Below are 9,171 nucleotides of genomic sequence, written 5' to 3'. Positions count from 1 at the left end.
AAAGGGAAAGGGAAAGGGAAAGGGAAAAGAAGGGAAAGTTGGGCTCAAGCATTTTTGAAATCCAAATTCCTCCCACACCCTGCAAACTGCTTTCTTATGCACTGGATTACAAAGTTTCCAAGACTGGGTTAAAGAAGCTGCTATAAAACAGCTTGCCTGACACAGAATCATATTTGAATTAGCAATGCAATAAACCACACCAAGAGGGAGGGCCTGCTCATGATTCAAGGACATCATCTTTTGTATAATTTTTCCAGCATCATAAATTTCTTCATGAGCTCCTAGCAGGATAGCAATGCTTTGGAATATATTGAATAGGTATCTTTCATAAAATGTTATACATGGAACAGAATTACAGTATCTAGATCACGTTTCTTTGAGATTAGTCTAATTTATATATATGAAGCTCAACAGCAGGATTTAAACCCTAGTGCTCTTAGATGCAAAGTTACATTTTACTTTTCTGAGACCTTTGTGCTTAGCTGGGGAGTGTTTGCCGTAACTGAGGTATTTTCCTAAACAGGGAGGTGGACCATTTAAAACTTCTTGGTATGGAAACCCCCCCAGTTTATCCACCTCTGACAATCTCTTCTCTCCTGCAGTTGTCACAGCAACAACTTCAGCATTTGAAAGGAATCTACTGCAATAATCTCAGCCTGTGATCTTTGACAGGCTTATAACTAAGGAACAGTTTGCTAATGCTGACATAAACATTTTGAAAACCTAGAGGTGCAATTATTTCATGTTGTTTAGGAAGTCAGCACTACATGGTCAAGAGAACAGCATTCTGCAAAAATATTTACTCATGCAATTTCCTCGCGAGAAAAACAAACGCTGACTACAGAGCTGAGTTGGGATTCTAGCCCTGTGGTTTCAGCAGCAGGAATTTTTCTTTGTCTCCTGAACATTTATAGCTCATGTTTTCCCTCATAATCTCATGACAATCTTTCAGATAATTCTAGGGTAATACACATCCCTGTCTAGTTGCTTATTATTTTAAAAAGACAGAACATTAAAAAAAAAATCAGCCTGAATTAGATCTAATCCCAAACTGGTCACCTGATACACCACTTTCGATAAAAAGACAGTGACAAATGCTTCACAGCCAGCCAGATGCAATCGAAGTTGTCTGTTTAGGAAACAAAGCTGTTAGTTCTGCTTGGTGGAGGGCATAGCAAACTCCTCTGTGCTGCGCTCAGCGAAGCAGCCCCGTGCCTCAGAGGCGAAGCAGAAGCTGGAGCGAGCCAATAAGTCTGTGCTCTACTTTGGAGCCACAGACAGAGTTGTGCTGGGGAGCCCATTCCTCTCAGAGCAATTTTCTCCAGGAGCGCAAGGGCTCCGGCAGTCCTCGGGGGTGAAATCCATCATGCTGCATGCTGCACTCCATCAAGCGGGGCTCCCAGAAAGGGTCAAGTGGTCCGCTGCCATGCTGTTTGAGCTCATCAGAGACATATTTAATTTAATTAAGGTTGTCAGCACTATTGATTTTGGCAGTTTCAATTACCGCGCTGTTATGGCTTCTGGATCTACTGATCTGTGATGAGCCCTATCAGCACTGGCACACATTGAGGAAAAAGCCCTTTGTCTCCTTTAAAACCTGACACATCCTGCCATAGGCCATAACTTATTGCTTTTATCCAGCCCAGCTCCTCTTCTGTTCCTCATAATTAATTTCTCATTAGACAGCTCTTTATTGTTTAATTTGTGCAGTTTATAATCAAATTGGGCACATTAATTGTAGCTGAATTTAAGGCTAATGAAAAATAAAGGTTTTCAATAACTTACTCTTCAATTATTTCAGACAAGATAAAATAAAACACTTTAAGAGTTGTCAGCTTTTTAAATTATAAATTGGGTTGTTTAAAGAGCATGGGCATTTAGGAAGCAGTTATCACACATTTAGTAATTATAAATCCTATGCTGCAATACAATTATTAGGATATATTTACAATTCCTCTTAGTTTTTTCCACCCTGTTGTTAGTTAACTGTATAACATCTAATTGTTGGTGGTTAAAAATAGCATCATCTGAAGTCTCTGGGCCTGATTCCTCCTCTTCCACAGGCTGAGCTGTAAATCAGAGGCACTTCTGGGAAAGTCCACATCCATAATGCTGCACCAGAAGTGTTGGGGTTAAGTGAAGAGGATACGGGTTGCTAAAGAGTTTATAGAATTCTGCTGTTTCTCTTATGCAGCTTTGTAGGGTTCAGCCCCTTTCCTTTAAGAAAACTGTAACGTGCTATTTATGTTTTATACACATGAAGACCAGGACTATCAGATAGTAAAAATCAGTAAATTTCTGTGGATGTAGACTACAATTTCTCCTATGATGCACATAACTTCCTGTTAGCAATGGGGAAACTAAGGCAAGGAAGGAACTTACTTGAGAGGGCATGTTGGAGCTCAGGCCAGACTGCTGGAGCAGGCTTTGCTTGGTATTTTTTGCTTTCACACTTTTGCGGAGAATGGGGAATGGGGATGGAAAGGAAATGGGGAAGAAAATGGGTTGATAAATGCAGATGGCAGCTACCTTCTTCCTTGATGAGATGAAAAATTGAAAAGCTGAGTTTCTGCCTTCACTCAATGGCTGGATTTAACTCACAACATTTCAAGTGTGGGCAAGAAAAGCAAAGGAACAGAGGTGAGCTTCACACCTGCACAGAGAGGAAAGGAGTGTACTGGAGGTCAGTAGCTTGGGCATGAAGGGGGGCCAGGGGAATTTGGTTCCTGCTGTGAGACCAGGATGCTAAGCTGTGTGAGAGTAGGCACTTAGTCTGGCATTTGAGGAAAGACTGGAAGCTGGGTGTCCCAGTTTCTGGAAAAGGAAAAGCATCCTTATTGTCTCTTAAGAGAGCCATTCAGCCTCTCTTTCTTAAGGAGCAAGCAGGGTAACTCCAGTTGGGCAGGGAGGGCTAACTCTGGTCTGAGACCTTGATTCAAATACCCACCCTCAGCGAGGGGTCTGGAATTGGTACTCCACCTCTCACCAGAGCAGTTTAACCCCATGGGCATTCCTTATGTTCCATCTGGGCATAAACCAACAGAGGGAAAAGCCAAGCGGCTAGGATGCTGCTGGCAGGCTGGGTGACCAGCATCAGCACATGCCCAGCCCAGGATCCCCAGGGTAGGGACATCTCGCTGCAGCATGTGCATGGTGCACTGAACTGCTTCCCAGCCCTGCCTGAGCCCTGTGACTGCCCATGTCCCTGCCCAGCTGGAGAGATGGATTTGCATGGGAGAAGGAGGGGAAGAGCTGAAGGGTATGCCTGGCATCTACGTACCTGAAAAAGTGCAAATTCAAACACTACATCCAAAATGCTCATGACCACTGCTGCAAAAATTCAAAGCTTCTGCTTTGATTCTCAGTCACTTGATGTGTTTCTTTTTATTTTTTATTTTTATTTTTTAATAAAAAAAAAAGATTTTTTCTACGTTGTTTGAAGAGGAAAAATTCTCTTATTATCACAAGTTCTGCTTACTATCCAAATCCTGCTATGAGATTGTACAAAATGAGAAGGCAGTGTTGGAAATTTTCTTTGCATACCCCACTCTGAACTGGGACTATTTTCTGCTGCAGTGAAGTATGTTCATCCAAAATTCCTTGGTGGGGGTCTTGCCCTTGTGGATTTGTAGGAATTTTCTAATTTATGTTTCACTTCCTGCCCAGAATGAATAGCCGGTCAATACAGGTAAATGTTTCAGCACCCTGTATTTCTCTAGCTCAGAATTATTTGGGACAGCAGTAGGAGATTCAGTCTCCCCAAACAGACAATCTACATTAGAACCACCGACTGAATATGATGATGTCCTCCTGACCAGCTTTATGGAAGGGGAGAAGAGAAGAGCTTTCTTCAACAAGGACACGAGAAACATGGGGTGTGGGGGCTTTGCTACCAGCACATTCAACCCAAACTTGGTGCGGGGGGAGAGGAAAGCAGTGTGCAGTGGGGAGATGGGTGCTGCTGGAAACTGTGTCTGATAATGATACGTGGGAACAGCAGGGGAAAAACAGCTCAGCAAATCCTGAGTAATGCACGATAAGGAGGCAGGATGCACTTTGTCCTCGTCTGTAATTGATACTACGTGTCCAGCGAAAGCACAGGCACACCTGATGGGCACCACATGCTGAGGTTGTGTTCTTTAGGTTGCTTTAACTTACTCCCCTAGCAACTTTTGGCACAACTCACTTCCAAGAGGGATCTTCTACACTGTTGTACTCTTCTTTCAGTTAACCTGAAATTCCTGTATATACCTATTTCCAAAAAGCTTGGCCTAGGATGCGCACTCTTGCTAGGGGCCAGTGCCATGCAAGTATACAGGAGCCACAGACTTTCCATGCAGATTGCACTTGGTCATGACCCTTTTTTTAGCTGGCATCACCCACAGGACAGTCACAACTCTTAATTCTAGTTGGCATATACCTGTGAGTAGGGATGCCAGACCTACTTGTATATGCACAGTGTAGGCATCTGAACCCTGTAAACCTCTCTCGCTTTTAATTTAAAAATAACAGAAAGATTTTTAAAGGGAAATTTATATAAAAAATATTAATAATAATTGTTCCCAGGCAAAGTCACTTTCAGCCAGGTTTCAGCTGTGAGGAAACTTTTATTAGCCAAGAAATGAACTCATGAAAATAGAGGTTTATAATGGAAATGCTGAGAGACTGCAGCAGCACCACTAACAGGTGCCACTGCTACAGCAGCGATAGCATGAATGAGACTTTTAAAGAAGCAATTGCCAGAGCTGCGCCCACCCATGCAGCTAAAGATCTATCAAGATTGCTGTTATTAACCTCTGTTTTCAGGGTTTTGATACTTTATTCATAAAAACATACCTTAGGCTGAGAGTGAGAAAATAGAGACACAGCACTCCAGGGCAGTTGAAAATAAAATTAAATAAATAATAATAATTTAAAAATCCATATAATTGTTTTGAAGGATCTCTTTGGGATTTCATAATTTTTAAAAAATATATATGCAAAAACTACTTCTACAATGAAATTTGACAGATTTTTGGTCAATAGAATTAACTGAGGAGGGTTCTTTTTGTTTTGTTGCATTTTAATTTAGAGGCTTTAGAAAGCCTGTGGCATTTTTTTAAGCTTAAAAAATCTTACAGCTCAATTAAGGGATAACAGAAATAAACCAGGATTACCCGTGTGTAATTACACAAAGTTAAGTCCAAGAAAACAATATACTATCACTACTCTCTTGGGTAATTTGAGCAATCTCCATAGGATCTCCAGAGGCAAGAAAAGGAAGGCTGAAACTGCAGCTTATACCTGAGCATTGACTGCAAGATAGCAAAAGACTCCCAGGTACAAAAGACCACAGAGGTAGATGGAAAAACACCTCCCAGTTTTGGATCAATCTTTTAACAGTCTTAAAGGATATGTTACGATCCTAAGTAAACCCTGGACTAGGGCATGAGTGGGATTCTATACTCAACCCTGTTCCTCGAGCTCTCTTAGTGCTCCTGACAGTTCTGCTCCCACTGCCTCCCCCATGTCTAGCCATAAGCAGTATTTCAGTCCAGTCTGAGCTTAATTACATATACCTGGCTGGCAGTAACTATAATCAGCACAGTGTACCTATATCTGAAGGCAGAAACCAGGATTTAGTGCTTTCTGACCAAGGAAGAGTACAGGTTTTCTGTATATTTCTAATTAATCTTTATTTTGTTTTAAGATGTGAACACATCTTCATTGCCACTACATGAGATTAACAAAGTTAATCAAATACCCTACCATACTCCTGCAAGAATAGGAAAGTATTGCAGAAGAGATAGCTGGGGAGGAAAATAGCTTGGTCCTTCCTTCTGTGTTCTGAGAAGGATTGTGTGAACCCAAGGAAGGCACTTTTTGACTGACTGACAATACCCACAGCACTGAGGTCCCAGTGACATGCTAGCTGGACCTGGGTCTTCTTGTTTGGACATGGTATATCTGGCTCAAATTCAACCTGTTTAGATTTGATCTTTTTATTCCTGAATGATTTACCCAAGCTTCAATGTTTTCAGTGTAATATGTACATACATATATATGGTAGTGGATAATGGGATCCACACTTGACTGCTTAAGAAAATTGACCATAAAACCAGTGTCTATCACTTTTTTCCACCAAGAAGTTCCAAGGAAAGGGATTGATTCCATCTGTAATTACAATATTAGTTTTATTATAAACATCCCAACTTGAATTTAAACACGAGTGTGTGAGTAGCAGCACAGTATATATAGGTACTGGTAGGTACCTTTTCTGTAACTCAAAACAGACATGTCATGTTTTTCTTAAGAGCAGTCAGGTAGAATGTAGCTATCCCTTTATCACTGCCAGCATTTCCTACCTGGACCAGGCCTACATATTTATTGGTTTTAGGAATAAAGTGGACCTGTACTCAGCTGTATTTGGTTAAACTTGGTATGAATGGACGGGAAGGAAAGGTACCTTTCAATCCCCAGGTCCTTTACCAGCCTGGTGATAAGACGTCCATTCCTCAGTGTATTGTAACGGTATTCTAGCCTGTGAGCTGGGTTAATTTGCACCAGCTGCTAGTCATGTATGGACTGGGCAGACATAACACTGAGACCCTGGGAGGCTCCTTGTGTGTTGCAGAAATCCCCAGCCTCCCCTCTGGATCAGCCTTTCAGCCTTCAGGGCTGCAGAGACAGCACAAAGCATCTGAAGCTCAGGACCTAACATTTTCTCTTTGAAAGTTTCATATTTATTTTTCAAGGTCTGAACTATGTGCTTATAAAACTATATGACCAGAAGAATAAAAATGAGCACTGACTCTCAGATTTGACTTTTTTTTTTTTTTTTTTTTTGACTCTGTTCAACATAATACATTCTGTAGACTCAGAAGAGGAGTGCACAAGGAGCACCTAAGGCAAGGGTTTTGAAACTGAACACAGATGCTACTTCTGTTCATTTGGGACCAGAACCTATTTTCAGACAGGGAGTACAGATGTATATTTATTGATGTATATTTATTTTATTTTGCTGTTTAATTTTAGGGTACTTACTGTCTTTTCGCTGGCAGCAGGGTGTTGGAGAGGATGAGATTGCAGACTCAAAGGAATGACCCTTTCCATTCCATTTGCCCTTATTTCTAAGTGATGGCCTCCATTTATTTATTTATTTATTTTATTGCTCAGGGGGGTGGGGGTCACTCCTCTCTGTTCTGTCCTTCAGGCAAGTTCACTGCGTCCACTGTATTTCAACAGGAGCTAAAGACCTGGTTCTACTTACCCTCCCCCAAAAGGTCTCTATTAATTGTTTTCAAATGTTGGCAGCCACGTGAAACCCTGCCTAGCAAGTCTGGCTCCTTATATGATTTTTATTAAAATTCACTTTGCACACAAGGCACATGAGATTTATGGCTGAAACTAATAGGTTGGTTCTCACTAAGACATAAATCCACGGGCTGTTTATTGAGGCTCATGGACATTGAGAACACAGGTAATTGTTACTGTGAGTGTTCAGCTTAAAAATAGTCAATCATGTCTCTAAGGAAATTTGTTTAACTAAACAAACCACATAAGCTTCTGAAAAAATTACTTTATCTATGATGGTGAATGGAAGGACTGTGCTGGGTAACTTCTGTATCTCATCTGCACAGTTTAATTTCACTCAGAACACTTTTCAAATTTTCCTCTTACAGGGTGTCTTACATTATAAAAAGCAAATGTAAAAAGGATCCCATTCATTTTCACTCCACATATTTGTTTCAACTATTCTCAGTTTAAGCATAAGAAATTCTACTTTCCTGCTACTGACTCCTGCAAACTCCAGATGAGCTTTTGCCCATCCAGTTCATCCTGGCTCACTCACAATCACAAGCTGCCTTGCAAACCCGGTGAACAAGTCTGATAGACACATGATGCAGAGTCCTGACACATCCTCTTTGGGTCTGACAACTTTGCCATGTGTAAACAATTGCCAGCTAGACTTGCTGGTGAGCCAGCTGGGCTCTGGAAGCCATTTAGATGTGTTAGCTCAGAACTGTGCCCGAGCAGAAAAGTACTGCTTCTCAACATTACGTTACCTTTCAGCAGGACCCAAACCTGTCTAAATGGCTTCCAGTTCACATCTGGTTTGCAGCAAGTCAGCTCACAAGGGGAGAGGCAGGTAGCTCATGCCACCTGAGTGGATTTTTTATTCACTGTTGTGCTGACAATGTGATTGTGAAATGAAGACTTGAACAACTGAACAACCTTCCTGCCCCAGTGACTAGGTTACCCAAAACAGACTCCTAGCATCCTGAGGTGACACAGGGCATCTTTCCTCTTCAAGGAGGAAGGATGTGATATGGGTCTCACACAGGCTCTGTGTCATATCTTCCAGCCTTATGTGAATCACTCAGGCACTCTGAGATGTCTGCTACAGCCCTTGACACCTTTATTTATGCACTATATGCCTCAGTAAAATATCTCAGATGGTTCCTAAAATGTAAAAAAAAAAAAAAAAAAAAAAAAAAAAAAAGAAAAAAAAAGTCATTGCTTATTTATCATTTCATGACCATAGTGAACTTTTGAGATCAGGTATGTTTATTATCATAGTCATATCAAAACCAGCCCAAACAGGTGAATATTTAATTGCCTGTTACACAAACACATGGGAAGGCACAGACTCTGATTCTACTAATGTATCAGGGAGTGTTTATGATATGGTAAGTGTCATACCAATGTAGCCACACCAGTGCTGTTTTGGTTCCAAAATAACTAACCATTCTAACAGATGAAGTTTAGTAGCTTGTCACAGTGCTATACTAATACAGCTTGTTTTAGGAATCAGAGCTAATATGTATAACAACTGCTTGAAGGTAGATTTGGACATTTTTTGCACCATGCTGTGATATGCAAAGCAAATCTGCCCTACAAAATAAAGATAAACGGGTACATGAATGTCTACAGTGTAGCTGACTATATTTTTAGGTTGATACCTCATTCATTTTAAAATGGTATGTAAATACTGAAACCCCACAGACAGCTTAAAAAAATACCTAAAATTCCATAAATTCTTTAGCAGATGAAGAATTAGAATGAATACAGACTTTACCAATTTCAAGGAGTTTTGACACACCTTGATGTTTGTCAATGTTTGTCCTCAGTTTCTCATGCATCCCAGTACTGCTGTTAAATACAGACACACAAGTAGACGTTTTCTGAACA

The 9,171-nt window shown here is 40.8% G+C and overlaps 1 long non-coding RNA gene across 1 annotated transcript in view; it reads right to left on the bottom strand.

Moving 5' to 3' along the window:
• LOC118167235 overlaps positions 1 to 8,529 on the bottom strand; it is an 18,237-nt gene extending 9,708 nt beyond the window's left edge. The window contains exons 1-2 of the long non-coding RNA XR_004751038.1: positions 8,520 to 8,529; positions 5,698 to 5,701 (exon numbers count right to left, since the gene is read on the bottom strand). This is a non-coding gene — a long non-coding RNA (uncharacterized LOC118167235). The remainder of the gene's footprint in view (positions 1 to 5,697; positions 5,702 to 8,519) is intronic.
• Between the last annotated feature and the right edge of the window lie 642 nt (positions 8,530 to 9,171).

The sequence above is a fragment of the Oxyura jamaicensis genome, chromosome 4 (genome assembly GCF_011077185.1).
Source record: "Oxyura jamaicensis isolate SHBP4307 breed ruddy duck chromosome 4, BPBGC_Ojam_1.0, whole genome shotgun sequence".
NCBI classification, from domain to species: Eukaryota; Metazoa; Chordata; class Aves; order Anseriformes; family Anatidae; genus Oxyura; species Oxyura jamaicensis.
The sequence above is the reverse complement of the archived record's forward strand: the minus strand, read 5'-3'. Positions and strand labels throughout refer to the sequence as shown.